This window comes from Otolemur garnettii, unplaced genomic scaffold (assembly GCF_000181295.1).
Source record: "Otolemur garnettii isolate 467f Iridium unplaced genomic scaffold, OtoGar3 scaffold00035, whole genome shotgun sequence".
Taxonomy (NCBI): Eukaryota; Metazoa; Chordata; class Mammalia; order Primates; family Galagidae; genus Otolemur; species Otolemur garnettii.
Window position 1 is genome coordinate 7,997,957 of NW_003852430.1, and position 16,746 is coordinate 8,014,702.

At 39.0% G+C, this 16,746-nt stretch overlaps 1 non-coding gene and 1 pseudogene across 1 annotated transcript; one reads left to right on the forward strand and one right to left on the reverse strand.

Annotated features, from left to right (window-relative positions):
• The first annotated feature begins 9,206 nt into the window (after positions 1-9,206).
• On the forward strand, positions 9,207-9,320 carry LOC111725289 (annotated as a pseudogene).
• Positions 9,321-16,207: 6,887 nt separating this feature from the next.
• Positions 16,208-16,341, reverse strand: LOC111725280. The gene has a single exon (XR_002773380.1). It is a non-coding gene; the product is annotated as a small nucleolar RNA SNORA62/SNORA6 family (small nucleolar RNA).
• Between the last annotated feature and the right edge of the window lie 405 nt (positions 16,342-16,746).

Here is a 16,746-nt window from a genome sequence, read left to right on the forward strand (position 1 = left end):
TAAACAGCATCCTGGCCACATGTTTGCAATTTACTCTCAAATTTTTCAAAAAAACACAATATATATTATATACATAGACACAGAATGATAAAGTAAGTGTAATAAAATGTGGAATCTGGGTCATATTTATAAGAGAATTCTTTTGTTAGTTTTTCTCTAAAATTATTTCAAAACAAAATGGTTCTAAAAGAGCTCTACTATTGTCTCTGGCATTTTCTTTCAAATAGTCAACACCCATTCTGTAAGTTTGGCTGAGGGTACTATAAAATGTCATTGACTCTAAGATGCACACCAATTTCTAAGCAGTTTATATGGAGAAAATATGCATCTTATCATCACAAACATATTTTAGTCTGCACAAATTTATTTTTTGTTATTTTTTTATTTTTTTATAATTAATTATTTTTTATTAAATCATAACTTTGTACATTGATACATTTATGGGGTCCAGGGTACTGCTTCAATATACAATGTGAAATGTTTACATTGAACCAAGTAACACAGCCATCACAATTATACTCATTTCTTAATAGTTTTGAAATGTACCATTGCATCATGCACATCAGGTGAGGTCCCCCTGAATACCCTCCCTTCTCCCATCTCCCCTCTCCCCACCCCTCTCTCTCCTCTTCCCTTCTATTTTATGGACTATAGTTATGTTTTGCCATTCGTATGATTGTGTAGGTGGTTATATATTGATTTCATAGTAATATTGAGTACATTGGATACTTTTTTTTTCCATTTTTTGGATACTTTACTAAGAAGAATATGTTCCAGCTCCATCCAGGTAAACCTAAAAGATGTGAAGTCTCCGTCTTTTTATGGCTGCATAGTATTCCATGGTGTACATATACCACCATTTGTTAATCCATTCATGGGTCAATGGGCACTTGGGCTGTTTCCATGTCTTGGCTATTATGATGCACAGACAAATTTAAATAAAATGATTTAAGCAAATGATGATTCTCCCATTTAATATTTGTCTATATCAGCTTCCTGTTGCTGCTGTTAATAACACAAGTTAGTGTCTTAAAGAAACACAGATGTTTTACAGTTCTGGGAATTAGAAGTTCAAAATTCATCCACAGGGAAGAAAGAGGAAAATCCTTTTTCTTTCTTTTCCAGCTTAGAGAGCCTGCCTACATCCCTTAGCTCATGGCTCCCCTCTGTTATTCTACCCAGCACAGTATCCCTGACTATAAAACCTACATGGCTTGGGCATTAAATGTCTTTAACCTTGACTCCTCGATCTCTTGCTTAAATATTGCTGCACAAACATATGGTCTTGTAATAAAAAGAAATTATGATGGGAAATGAGATAAAAAGTTGCTAATAATAAAAATGTTAGGAAAACCTGATCTCAAGGAAGAGAATGTGACATTTTGGCATAAATGTTTCTTAATTATCACGGGAGCTCTAGCTGACGTTAATACACCTTTACTGTTATAATTAATGTTACTGTTGTTATGGAGAAATGATAATTCTGTTTTGCTTTTTTAACCATTTACATGACTCAGTGATACAAATGCTAGTAATTAAGGAGTTTCCAAAATTTTTTAATAGGATTCAATATGCCCAAAGGTAATAAAAAGTACTGTGGCCTAAAGAATCCATTGTTGGCAATCCTCATGACTGATACAGACTTTCTGAAACTGTATTAAATTAATAAACACACATATTAACAGTATACATATTCACATATATCTTAAACAGTGCTTGACAACAAGTATTTAAGTGTATGTTAGCTATTATTATACATTTATATTTCTATTATATAGCAATCATTATGATCTTTCTTGGTAAATATTACTACTGGTTTGCATTCAAATGGCAAGAAAATCTGGATCATATGTGGAAAGATTTTGTTCAGATTCCAGGTTGAATTATGAAAAAAGTATAAAAATACTCATTCAGTGACTATGTATACGTTAGTCTGAATATAGTACACATACCTGCTTCATAGGTTGTTGGTCAAGATTAAGCAGATAATGCATTTAAGGAAGTTTGCATTTGGCTGATACATCAACTCTGATAAACTTTTTAAATGGTATAGAAAATGCTGAGTGTGGAAATGAGTTAAGAAAAACAAGAAAGAAAGATAGCCTATTAGGAAGGGAGTAGAAAATTGACACCTGTAAGCCAGGCAATTCCCTGATTGAAAATATTGTCTATTAATATTATAGACAATATTGAAATTAATATTGTCTATAATATTATAGACAATTTATACATCATAAATATATAATTATATTATATACATAATATAATATTAATATTATAGACAATAGAAAATATTGTCTATAATATTAATATTAGACAATGAAAATACTGTCTATAATATTAATAGACAACATTTTCTGATATTAATCAGATATCCTGATATCAATATCATTGTCTGTGATATTTACAGACAACATAATAATAGCTAATACATTTTAGCATATACTATGTTCCAGGTATTATGATAAGATCATTTTCTATGAATTATCTCACTTAATCCTCATAATCAAATGAAGTATTATCTCTATTTTGCCTAGAGATTAAATAATTTTCCTAAAGCCATGCATTAGATACAAACAGCAATAGTGATATTCAAACCCAGGCAGTCCAGAGCCCAGGTTCTAAAATACCTTACTATATTTGCTCCACAATATATGATTTTGTACTCTACAGATTCTACTTTACACCCTGTTATCTTACCCATGTTCCCCTGATGCTCGTTAATTATGCTTAAATTTCCTGAGTTGCGTCTCTCTAACCATTCACACTTTCCTCAAAAGCAGAGACAAGCTTCCTTTTTCACTTACCCAAAGGGCTTGTTCTCACAGACAGAACACACGGCATCTCTGAAGAGACACCCTGAGCAATCCAGTAAAGAGCAGGGCAGATAATAAACACCCGAAAGTACTATCTGAAATCTAAGGATATATCAAAATTATTTTCCATCCTCACTTTTCTTAATCAATATTTTCTATTTATTCAGAACCAAGCTTATGAAGGATGAAGATTGTCTTGCTAAAGAACAAGCCCTCTGGCTACTGATGCTGACATCCAGAAAAATTACTATGCTTGGATTCAATATTCTTCACTGTTGCTCCCTAGTAGACTCAAGCAAATGGCAATGGATACACTCGGCCTTTTCCGAGAGTTTAGAAAACATTCATCCATTGCATTTCTCTAATTTCTTTTTTAATTATCTGACTGTCTCTTATTTGGGCGTATTAGAATTTTAAATATGAAAAAGAAACCATTAGAGAATAGGCCTAAATTGAAAAAGAAAGTGTGAAACTGTATTTTATTTGACTTATTTAAACTCATCTACTGTGTATTCGAATCAGTTTGCTACCTGCCACAAGGTTTTTGGGTGAATAACTTTAATTATATTAGAACACGAAGAGTACATTTTTAAGTTTATACATTCATAAGCAGCCACTATTCTTATCCAAACATTATTCATCTGAAGGAAGCAGTGTTCCTGGACTGTCAAAACCAGAACAAAGCAGAACAAAAGAAAAATAGGCTATCTGGTGTGCCTTCTTTCTGCCTTCCGGATCTAGAACAGACTATTCCCATATTAAGAAAATTACTTTGGGTGCAAATGATACTCTAGAAAGAAGCAGACTGACAGGCACTGATTCTGATGTTATAATTTCTGTCTAAAATTAATTTTAGATTAATTTTCCTCTTGCTTAGAAGGAAAATATTGCTCAGGGAACAGCCTGTCTTCATCTGGCTTATAGTAAACATTTGCCACTTAGCATTCAGGAGCCAGTTGGACTTTTTAATCTTTGGCAATAGATGCTAACACATCTTTTATGAATCATGGTGAGCCAACAGGAAGAGAGCAACTAGAGGATGTAGGAGGCCCAGCAGTCACCCAGGCAGGAGAGTGGAGATTAACAACCATCATCTGCAAACCCTGAAGGTGAATTTCATACACTCTCCATCGGCTGCATGGCTGCCTCCATTAGACTGCCTTTTGCCTCAGCTCTCCAGACTCAGCCTCAGGGGGTTGAGTTTGTTCGCTCAATGCCTCATTCAACAAATACTTATTGAGAACTTACCTTATGGCTGGTATTATTCTCCATGTTAGGGACATAATGGATGTATGTGGCCAATAAAAATGTGGTGTCTGTCCGTCCTTTGTAGGAGACCATGCACCAAGCTTGTGAAAGCTGTCACCAGCTCTTGAGGAAGGCGCTGGGAGGGGGACAATCTCCTAGCCTGCATGGAGATGTTTGGCTGCCCCGAGACAAGCCCTTAAGTAGGTGCATGTGTTAATAGGTTAAGATCCCTTGTCCCTCGTTAGCAAGCAGGTGTTATACATTGGACATCTGTGGTGCAGCAGGGTGGAAGTTGAAGCCCAGGAGAAAAGTGTACATGGGGATCATTAAGCACGTAGCTCCAATACGCGGGCCCCCCCACACCTGTTATATAAGGCTTTAATAAAAGACCATGACAGAGGTGGCTTGAGGCTCTCCCTGGAATAAGGGAAGGCCCCCTCTTGCAGGCATTTGTACCTCCAATCCATGGTCCCGGCTGCTTTTATTCGCACGGCGACGGGGTGCCCATGGTGGGTACCACCACTAGGAGCAGCCCATAGGAGCACAGGGATAAACAAGCAGGGAACTGCCTAGCTAACAGTGGGATAAGTACTGGTACATTCATGTTCTATAGAAAGACTATCTGATGCAAGCTTAGAACACTGAAGTAAGCCTTCTGGAGGAAGTGATGTTCTGACTGAGGAAAAAAAGATGACAACAGATAAGTAAAGAAGAAATGGAAAGACAATCTAGAAGGTGAACCACTGAGTGCAAAGAATCAGGTGCAGGCACGTTCAAGGAATTTCAGGTTCAGATGGGCTTCAGAAGCAAGTGTGAGAAGAGCAGAGAACAAAATGAAGGGAGAAAGGTCGCCAGGTCCAGTGTATTAGTCAGAATGTCTGGGTTCCACTCAAGTAACAAGTAAACACCAATAGATCAGTGATTTCACTCAATAAAAGTTCATCTCGCACTCAAAATATGTCTCCACTGTAAGCTGGAGGCAAGTTGGAGGAGGTTGGGTCTCTGATGAACGCAACCACTCAGGGATGCAGGATGATGAAGATTTGCCACTTCATATCTGCAGTACGAGGAACGCCTGCCCTTCTTGGTCATCCCAGCAGGGGAAGAAACATCTGAAGGTCCTTTTATGTGTCAGTCTAAAGTGACATAGAAGACTTATACCCTATGAGCTAACACTAGTCATATGGTGCCCCCATCCCACCCAAAACTACAAGGACCTAGAAATATAGGGGAACAGGTGAAATATTGACTATGTCCTGCTGTTTCTGGTGTAGGCATGATATTGATGGCTTTGTATGCCATGTTTAAGGAGTTTCCTTTATTCTGAGGACATCAAGGATCCACGGAAGCATTTTAAGCAAGATAAAGAACTGGATTTTAATCTTTTATGTAATACTGTAGAATGTCCTGCCCCTTACCCCTTCATGCCCTCTCCTCACTTCTAATTAATTGGATAGGGCCTTTCAGAACAGTAGCCATGAACATCATTCTGTTAGAGAATGAGAGATGTTTCAAATCAACAGGATGGTTGATTGTCACCTGATCCCTCAAGAAGCAGGGGCTGCTTTGAGTGCCTCAATCCTGCCATAAAAATTAAGCTCCCAGTTATAATGTATCAGTCTGGGGGAAGATGGGTCAGTCTAGCACAGTCAGGGATGTGTTTTAGTCGACAGAACTGTGGGAAGAGGCACCGTAAGTCCTGAGCTCTGAACAGGAGCAGAAGCTGCCCTTATTGGCAGGTCCTTTCCTTTCCTCTACACACAAGCCACAGTAGACATCCAGGACCATCAGACCCCAGTTTAAAAAGGACCTTAGTGTGGCGTCTAGAGCAAGTCACAACCCCCTCAGGAGTAACCAGCACATGAGGGGAAATGTTAGAGGGAAAGGAAAATTTCTTTACCTGTAGTGCTGATAAAATCACCTTTTTAGATTTTTCTCAATGACTATTATTAAGAGACACACATCTGATGTGTATGTGTCGGATCAGACCATCCCAGATCCTCTTTAACTCTTTCTGCAGTGCTCAACAACTCCATATTTGTCAGAAGCACCTCAGAACCTTTTTAAAAGTAAAGTTCTAGGGTCGGGCAGGGTGGCTCACTCCTATAATCCCAGCACTATGGGAGGCTGAGGTGCGCAGATTGCCTGAGCTCAGAAGTTCAAGAGCAGCCAGAGCTAGAGTGAGATTCATCTCTAAAAAATAGCCAGCTATTGTGGCAAGTACCTCTAGTCCAAGCTACTCAGGAGGCTGAGGCAGGAGGATCACTTGAGCTCAAGAGTCTAAAATTGCTGTGAGCTATGACACCTCAGCACTCTACCCATGAGGACAAAGTGAGACTCTGTGTCAAAAATAAATAAATAAAAGTAGACTCCTAGTTTGCGTGCACTCAATTTACCAAATCAGACTGGAGTAGAACCCATGAAGTTGGGTTGTTTGTTTGTGTGTGTGTGGTTTTTTCCTCCCCAAATTTACTAGGCTTGGAAATTATTGCTCTGGTTAATGTAAGAGCAATTTGCCACAAAATCATTTTCTAGCTAAAGATATACTATAGCTTTTAGTCATTTGAGGGTTTTTTTTTTCATTATTTAAGTGTTTTGACTCATCTCTCTCAAAAACAGTTTTCCAAGACCCAAAGACTGTCTTCCTATTGAGTTTCTGTGCCACATTACACGTTGGTAGGCATTCAGCAGACATCTCAGACATACAGACCTGAAAACAGTAAAATCAATTCGAAATAGAATTCTAGATGGAGATGAGTCTGCAGACACATATCACAGAGAAGGAAACAGCATTCCTCCCTAGGGCACAGACCTATTTTTATGTTCAAGCTGTTCTCTTTGGTAGGCAGTATCGTAAGCATCACCAAGATAAATCTGCTGCTTGACAGGTAGAGTCTTACGTGACTGACTTGATAAGATTCCCTTTCTGAACACGGTTTTCTCAAACCTCACAGAGAAGTTATGGTGGGAGCATTTTTATTTGTCACGTTGCAGGTTAGCCAACAGGGCAAAATTGTGCATCATTGTGGCATCAACATGAAAAATAGTTGTTTCGCATGGTTTGGGCATAAAAATAGAGACATAGATATATGGAATAAAATAGAAAACCTAGAGATTAAACCAGCCTCATATCACCATCTGACCTTTGATGAACCAAACAAATGCAGACCCTGGGGAAAAGAATCCCTATTTAACAAATGGTACTGAGAGGACTGGTTAGCTACATGCAAAAGACTGAAACTGGACCTGAATCTCTCACCTCTTAGAAAAATTGATTCGTGCTGGATAAACGATTTAAATCTAAGATACAAAATAATAAAAAGTATAGAAGAAAGTTCTGGAAAAAATCATGGGAGAAGCTCTTAATGTGTTTTAGTGAAATATTTTATGAAGAAAACCCAATTGGCAATTGCAGCAACAACAAAAATCAATAAAGCTTCTGCACAGCTAACAACACAATAAGCAAAGCAAATAGGCAACCTTCAGAATGGGAGGAGATATCCGCCTGTTACAAATCTGACAAAGGGCTAATAACCAGCATATACAGAGAACTCGAGCAAATCAACAAAAATCGCAAACAACCCATTTAATCACTGGGCAACAGAAATGAACAGAACCTTCTTCCAAGAAGTCATGATGCAAATCAAAATCACCTTATATCACCTAAATGTAGTAAGAATAGTCCACGTCACAAGGTCCTGAAGCTGAAGATGCTGGTCTGATTGCAGAATAAAGCGAACACTTATATCAGCGGTTCTCAACCTATGGGTCAAGACCCACAGGAACTGTATTAAAGGGCTGCAGCATTAGGAAGGTGGAGAACCACTGACTTACATATTCTTGGTGGGATTCCAAATTAATACAGCCTTTTTGGAAAGAAGTATGGAGAATCCTCAGAGAGCTAAAAGTAGAGCTTCCCATTTGATCCTGCAATCCCATTATTAAGTATCTACTCAGAAGAAAAAATCATTTTACCATTTTACTACAAAAACATTTGCACTCAAATATTTATAGCAGGCTTGGCACCCGTGGCTCAGTGGTTAGGGCACCAGCCACATGCACTATGGCTGGTGGGTTCGAACCTGGCCAGGGCCTGATAAACAACAATGACAACTGCAACAAAAAAATAGCCAGGTGTTGTGGCAGGTGCCTGTAGTCCCAGCTACTTAGGAGGCTGAGGCAAGAGAATTGCATAAGCCCAAGGGTTTGAGGTTGTTATGAGTCGTAACGCCACAGCACTCTCCCAAGGGTGACATAGTGAAACTCTTATCTCAAAAAAAAAAAGAAAAAAAAAGATATTTATAGCAGCTCAATTCAAGATCCCAAAGACACAGAAACAACCTAAGTGTCCATCAACTCGTGAATGGATTAATAATCTGTGGTGTATATATAGGGTGGCCATAAAGTTCATGTGCGATTTAAAATGTATACCCATCTGTATATGTATGTCATAGAATATTATTCAGCCGTAAAAAAGATGGAGACTTTACATCTTTTGCATTTACCTGGATTGAGTTGAAGAACATTCTCCTTAATAAAATATCTCAAGAATGGAAAAACAAGCATTCCATGTACTTGATACAAATTTGAAACTAGCAGATGAACACTACAGGTCCACATGAGAGGGAAAACACAATTAAATTCAGGAAGCAGGGATAGGAAGGGAAGGGGCTTTATAAGCTCCTGCCTAATGAGGACGATGTAGGAGTATATGGCACCCCTCCTGGGTGAAGGACTCCAATATATCTCAGACTTAGTAACAAACTCAAACAATGTAACCTGATCGTATGTGCCCTTATATTAATCTAAAAAAAAAAAAAAATCTGCTGACTAAATAAATTCATTCATTTTTTAAAAAGGAAAATCACTGTTGCCCTTTTTCTCTTAATATTTGTGTTCTTTATCCTTATTCTAGATGTTAGGAGTTGCATTTGCCTTTTACATATTTTTTTTGCCTTGCACTTCATACATGTCTGAATATTTTCAGAAACTTTATGAAAACACAGAAACCCCATTTGACATTTGTTCTCAATCTTCAGAAAGAAAGTACGGGGAATTCTTTTTTAGTTGAAAGCCAAACAGTTATCACAGTTATAAAGCCTATACAGTAACATTGAAAACTATCTAATATAAAGATTTTTTATCGCTTCTCGGAATTTTGGCTAAGATCAAGTGTAGTATCTGTTCTTATCAGTTTAATATAAAGATTTTTTTCTAATCACAAAGGTAATACATGCTCAATGATGAAAAACTTTAAAAACGTCAAAAGTGTAAAGGATGAAATTGAAATCAACTTGGACTGCACCTGTGGCTCAGTGAGTAGGGTGGCGGCCCCATATACTGAGAGTGGAGGGTCCGAACCGGGCCCCAGCCCCAGCCAAACTGCAACAAGAAAATAGCCAGGTGTTGTGGCAGGCGCCTGTAGTCCCAGCTACTTGGGAGGCTGAGGCAAGAGAATTGCCTAAGCCCAAGAGCTGGAGGTTGCTGTGAACTGTGACATCACTGCACTCTACCAAAGGTGATAAAGTGAGACTCTGTCTCTAAAAAGAAAAAGAAATTGAAATCAACTTTTGGGTCTGCTATGGTATATTGGTTACTCTAATTCAAGCCACTGTATCTGCCCACCTGCATTTTGGAGGATGGAGAGCTGAAGCTAAGAAGGTTCGTTGAGCTCAGTTTCTATATATGTCCTGGCTTCCACCAAGCAAATGTACCCACAGAGATTTGGAAAACGGAAAAGAAGTCCCGTCTGCACTTCGCCCTCAAACACAGTACTGCTTGAGTTAGTTTCTCTGCAGCAATGGTAACAGAGACAGAAGTATCTATTCCCTGGCTCAGTGGTCACTCAGCGGAGTTTGTCTGGTCCTGGAGCCAACGATCATGGCAGCAGCTACAGAAACATGGCTGGAAAAGCAGACTCTTGGCAAATCTGAAAGTCGTTTCTGGAAACTTAGTCAAAGCGTACTTCTCCAGCCCTCCTAGTGATTCTGCAAACATGTTATGCTCTTATTAAATTCCTTTTAAGGATAGCTTTTACCTTCAACCAAACCCAAATTGTCTTAATAATAATCTCTTAAACCAGCCACAATCACTGTTATTTTTTAATTGTCTCTCTTTATAGTTATATATGTAATGAATGAACATAATATTTGGTTTTTATTATATGAAATTATATAACATATACTATTTTTTATGGACTGCATGTCTACGTCCGCCAAAATTCATATTTTGAAATCCAAACCCCCAATGTGATGGTATTAGGAGGTGGGACCTTTTGAAGGTAATTAGGTCATGAGGATGAAGCCCTGATAAATGGGATTAGTGCCCTAGTGAGAAAAAAACATAAGAAAAATGAGTTTTCTCTTGGCTATGTGAAATTACAAGGGGAAAGTGCTCATCTGAAAACAGGGAGAAGACCCTTACTACACATCAAATCTGCCAGTACCTTAATCGTGAACTTCCCAGCCTCCAGAACTATGAAAAATAAATGTTTATTGTTTAAGCCACCCAGTCTGTGGTATTTCGTTATACTACATAGCAGCCCAAACTAAGATGCTGCTTTTAGTCTGATTCTTCCCTTAGCCATAGACCATAAACATTTTTCTTAGTAATACACATAATTTTATAAAATAATTTTGATACCTAACTTATTCCATTATACAACTAAGCCACAATTTATTTAGCTAATCTCCTACTTTTATACCACCATGCTTTGACCCAACTTTCCCCATTAGAATGTACTGATGAATACTCCTGATTCACTTCTCAGGAATATGATAGCATCATTGACTTCTTTCGAAACTTGTCTAGGCATAGAGACAATTTTATTCATACAATGGTCTTCATCTTGTATTTTTCCCTACATTTCCAAATTGTGATATAATGTTAAAAGCTCAAAAGAAAAGAACTTGTCTAGGCAGGGTAGTGCTTGACCAAAGTATACTTTGGGTAAATACTGCCAACATTCCCATTACAAAGTAACAAGTTTTGGCTTGGTGCCTATAGCACAGTGGTTAGTGCGCCAGCCACATAAACAGAGGATGACAGGTTCGAACCCTGCCTGGGCCAGCAGCACAGCAACGACAACTGCAACAACAACAACAAAAATAGCCGGGCATTATGGAGGGCACCTGCTACTAGGGTGGCAGAAGCAAGAGAATCGCTTAAGCCCAGGAGTTTGAGGTTGCTGTGAACTGTGACGCCACAGCTCTCTACTGAGGGCGACATAATGAGACACTGTCTGAAAAAAAAAAAAGTAACAAGTTTTAGGGCAGCGCCTCTGGCTCAAAGGAGTAGGGTTCTGGCCCCATATGCCAGAGGTGGTGGGTTCAAACCCAGCCCCAGCCAAAATAAATAAATAAATAACTAAAGTAACAAGTTTTGCTCACATCAGCAGAGCAGGTACAAATTTTCTTAGTTGGAAAAAATAAGGCTAAATAATTACATGTACAATGTGGTTGTAATCATTCAAGTTTAAACTATACATAAATAAAGTAACTGGAAAATTATATTCAAAAGAGTAACAGTGATTTTTCAGTCTTGCAGATGTATAGATAACTTCAAGCCTTTTCCTTATTTTCCAATGTTTTTACACACTACCTTTAAAGTTTAAAACACATATAATAATTAACCACATGCAATGGCTCTTGCCTGTAATCCTAGCACTTTGGGATGCTAAGAAAGAGGATCACTTGAAGCCAAGAGTTCAAGACTGGCCTAAGAAAGACTGAGACCTTGTTTCTCCAAGAAAAAAAAAAATTTTTTTAATTAGCCTGTAGTCCCAGCTACTCTGGAGGCTGAGGCAAGAGGATCTCTTGAATTTAGGAGTTTGAGGTTGCAGAGAGATATGAAGACACCTCCACACTCTACCCCAGGCAATAGAGTGAGACCTCATGCCCCCCCCCCAAAAAATACATACAATAATTATAATAAGCTAGCTTTCTTTAAATATGTGTTCTTAGTAGTTGAGGTAGATTAAAATATGCTGTGTTATTGTATGAGAGGGTAAAAAAAAAGTCCAAAAATTATTTTCAACTTAAGGGAACAGTTTATAATGAGAAATAAGATAAATGTATATCAATTAGTTTGGGGGTTGTTTGCTTGCTTGCTTGTTTTGACACAGAATCTCACTCTGTCACCCTGGATAGAATGCTGTGGCACATCACAGCTCACAGCAACTTCAAACTCTTGGGCCCAAGTGATATTCTTGCTTCAGCTTCTGGAGTAGCTAGGATTACAGGTGCCTACCACAACAGCTAGCTAATTTTTTTTTATTTTTATTAGAAACAGGTCTCATTCTTGCTCAGGCTGGTGTCAAGCTCCTGAGCTCTAGCAATTCACCCACCTCAGCCTCCTAGAGTGCTAGGATTATAGGTATGAGACACTGCACCTGGCCTGTCAATTAATTAGCTTAAACTCATCTGTAGTCTGTGTGCCAGTCACATAGGGAAGCAGAATCAGAATACCCACAGGAAGAAGGCAATCATAAATACACTATAATCTGCTGGCTGAGAAGGTTCCTCCCCTCTGCTCAAAATTTAACCAGAACTCTTAAATTTCATCATTAAATGTTTAACCTTGATACTGAAACTGGTAGTACCAAGACAAATGTTCCTTCTTCTCTAGACCCTACCCTTTTACTCTTTTAGAAAATGACTTCTGAAAATTAATAGCAAATAGACCAACCTTTCCTTCATAAAAACTGCTCAATAGAAAGCCTTTCAATACAACTGGTTGATGCCATTTGAAGTTGTTGTTTTTAAAAGACAACAGGAACCATGGCTACGACAACTAACCTCATCACCACAGGTTTGCAAAATAAGTCATTCATTTGGAAAAACTTTAAGTTGTATCAGTAATGTCTCACGTCCACGATAACTATCACTGCAGTAAGAAATCACAATAAAATGCAGGTAGCTAGTTGGTACTCTCAGTCCTTCCTGTCAAAATCCAGACAAGCAGTGGAGCTCAGAATTTTCCCCCAGAGTATGACATTGTACCTGAAAGCACAGTGTCCTCAGAGGAGACAGAAATGTCTCTCTGTCATTACTTGAGTGTCAAAAAAAAGTCACTATTTCTTTTCTTTCTTTTTTTTTTTTTAGTAGAGACAGAGTCTCACTTTATCACCCTTAGTAGAGTGCTGTGGCATCACAGCTCACAGCAACCTCCAACTCCTGGGCGTAGGCAATTCTCTTGCCTCAGCCTCCCAAGTAGCTGGGACTACAGGCACCTATCACAATGCCCAGCTATTTTTTTGTTGCAGTTTGCCCAGGGCCAGGTTCAAACCCTCCACTGAGGGCCAGAACCCTACCCACTGAGCCACAGGCACTGCCCAACAATTTCCTCTTTAATTCCAAAGAAAATATTCCTCCTTGACATGTGACCTCATATCATGTTTTCATATTCATGCAGGACCTACTATCATCTATTAATTTTCCTGGTAGCTTAAAAATAAAGATGATCGGCCAGGCATGGTGGCTCACACCTGTAATCCTAGCACCCTGGGAGGCTGAGGCAGGTGGATTGCCTCAACTCAGGAGTTCGAGACCAGCCTGAGCTAGAGTGAGACCCCTGTCTCTAAAAAGAGCTAGGCATTGTGGAAAGCACTAGCTACTTGAGAGGCTGAGCCAAGAAGATCACTCGAACACAAAAGCATGAGGTTGCTATGAGCTATGAGGCTACAGCACTCTACTGAGGGCAACAAAGTGAGATTCTGTCTCCAAAAAAAGACAATCCCCCAAATGCCATTTTTCTTTAATCTTTAAGATATCTTATAATTTTCAAGAGGAAGTAGAAAGCATAAAATGAGACCCTTGGATATTGTATGTCCTCTGCAAAATATATTAAATTTGTTAGGCAAGAATTTTGAAATACAGAGAATGACATCCACATTAAAACTTCATATTTCTATAGCGATATAAATAAAACATCTCTCCATCATAAATACTTATGAGTAATAATGTTTATTTAACAGTAAAATCTTAGTCAACCAAAATAACTTGTATATATAAACTGGGTTCCAAAGAAGATATTCCCCCTTGACTATGTGACCTTCTGCCATGTTTTCACATCGGTGCAGGACCTACCATCCTTAGGCGTCCTTTCAGACTGAGCCGTGCCTGTCTTTCATCCTGGCCATAGCAAAGCACCAAGTGTGTGCACCTCCCCCCGCTTCCATGTAGATTCCCCTTGATAGCACCTTGCCTCAAACCAGTTCCAGGAGCCTCTTGTCGTTAGCCAGGTGTTCTCTGTTGGCCCTACCATGCAGGTGACACAGAAGCTTTGTGCCCATGCACACATGTGCTACCCAGGAGGGCAAGACCAAAGATTTGACCAATGACAGGTAAAGACTTCTCCCTGTTGGAAGTGTTTCGGATTGTGTGTGAAAACCCCACACTGTACCCCAGAAGTGCATTAATGTACATAGTTACCATTCAATAAAAAAAAAAAAGACTTCTCCCTGTCACAGAAGAACAGCCCTAGATATGTTTTATACAACTCATCGTCTGTAGAGACGTATATTTGATCATATATGCATATCCTCATTTTGCAACAGCCTCCTTTTTTACACAATCACTCACTCAATCTTTGATCCCTGGACTCAAATTCCTCAGGAAAGTGTTTGGAAACAAGTCCTTATCCGAAGCTCTGCTCCCTGGAAAACCTACGCTAAGACCACGACTGTGGAGCATACAGTTATAGATAATCAGGATTACAGTAGTCCGATAGTGTCGTTACAACAGCTCAAGAGTGGGTAAAAATTAACATCATTACCATCATCATCAGCCGTGTAAAAAACAAAAGAGACAGGCGGCGCCTGTGACTCAGTGAGTAGGGTGCCGGCCCCACATACCAAGGGTGGAGGGTTCGAGCCCGGCCCCAGCCAAACTGCAACAAAAAATAGCTGGGCGTTGTGGCAGGTGCCTGTAGTTCCAGCTACTCAGGAGGCTAAGACAAGAGAATCGCTGAAGCCCAGGAGCTGGAGGTTGCTGCGAGCTGTGAAGCCACAGCACTCTATTGAGGGTGATAAAGTGAAACTCTGTCTCTAAAATAAATAAATAAATAAAAGTAAAAGAGATCACCTGGTTCAATTCTCTTCATGAGTTCAAGACCCACGCTCCAACTAATGAAATAGACATATGTATGCTGTATGTGCTATAAGCACCTATATCTCACATTTGAAAGACTGTTTAACTTTTCCTAGTTTTCTTTGCTTTAAGAACTAAAATTTTAAAGTTTGAAAAGAGTGTATTTTTTTAAAACATTTTTTTCTCCAGTGAAAGAAAGGCAATCAATCAGTTCATAGGTCCATATCCAGAGACTGGAACACATGAACGTGGCTTCACCATAACACACACACATGCACACACTTGCTCACACATATATAGCCAGGAGAACAATTGCATATTCACACAAAGACAAATATATACCATGACAAAATAGACTAAACCTTAGAAATAAATATTCTGAACAGGGCATATTTTTACCTAAGTGTCCCACATTAGCTGATGATCATAGTGCAAATTATGCCCTGGATGAATAAAAATAAGACACAACAGATTATATTCATGTTGCTAAGTCTTTACTGAATTAAGTTCCCCTCACAAATTGTGTTGGACAAAAAGTCAAAGACTACATTAAATGCTGTTAATTGTGCATTTAATAACTTCCAATACCCATAGGGTACTATATATATATTATTTCTATACATTTTTTTCTCTGTGAAAAGGGCAGAAAAAAATGAAATAAAATAAAAATGGCATTGAAGTGGGAGGATGGAAGAAAGCTAAAGAAGTCGATTGGAGCGTGGTCGGAGCCGGTGACACAGGATGCTCGTGTCTTTCCCCACCACGAGTGCAGTGGCCTGGCCCCTTCCTCCCAGGTTCACCATCCTGTTCCATCTCATGCTCCACCAGCCCCTTAGAAAGTGGGCAGGGAGCAGCCTTCCTAGGCTGAGAAGAGAAGAACCAGCACTAGAGGAAGGGTCCTGGGGTCAGACCATGCATACAGAGTAAAAATGGCCCCCCATTATTCCTCCAAGGGAGAGATTTTTTTAAATAATATGAAAAATTTTGTTTTGTTTTCATTTTGGTTTGAAGAAAGTCTTTTGACCATCTCAATATTTGTATTTATTTTTTCACTATACTTGTAGCAAGGATTACTGTCAAACTCCATCACTGGGCCAGAGACCCTTGTGGGGTTAGCATGTAGCACACCACCTACCCTTGTGAGTTCACGGCCAAAGTGGCCTAAACTCCAAGCTCTAACTATGTCCTCTCAATATTTTTAGCAGATTTCAAATTATTTGCAACTTCATTTTCATATTTTAATTGACAGAAAAGCAGTCTTTGAGTGTGTGTGTGTGTTCTTTTTTTCAAATTAATATGAGGGTATAATTTTTAGATTACATTGTCCTCACTTCTAGGGTAAAGTTCCAGGTGTAAAAGAGCCCCTCACCCAGGGGGCGTGTTATACACCCTCACAATGTGCACATTAGGTGAGATCCCACCTCATACCCTCCCTTCTTCTGCCAGTTGTCATTCCCCCGCCCCCTCCCATGTCCCTTTACCCCTGTACTAGACTATATCTGTGTTTTATTGTTCATATGAGCACATAATTGTTTATATATTGGTTTCATATTAGTATGGAGTACATAGGATATTTATTTGTCCACACTTGTAAT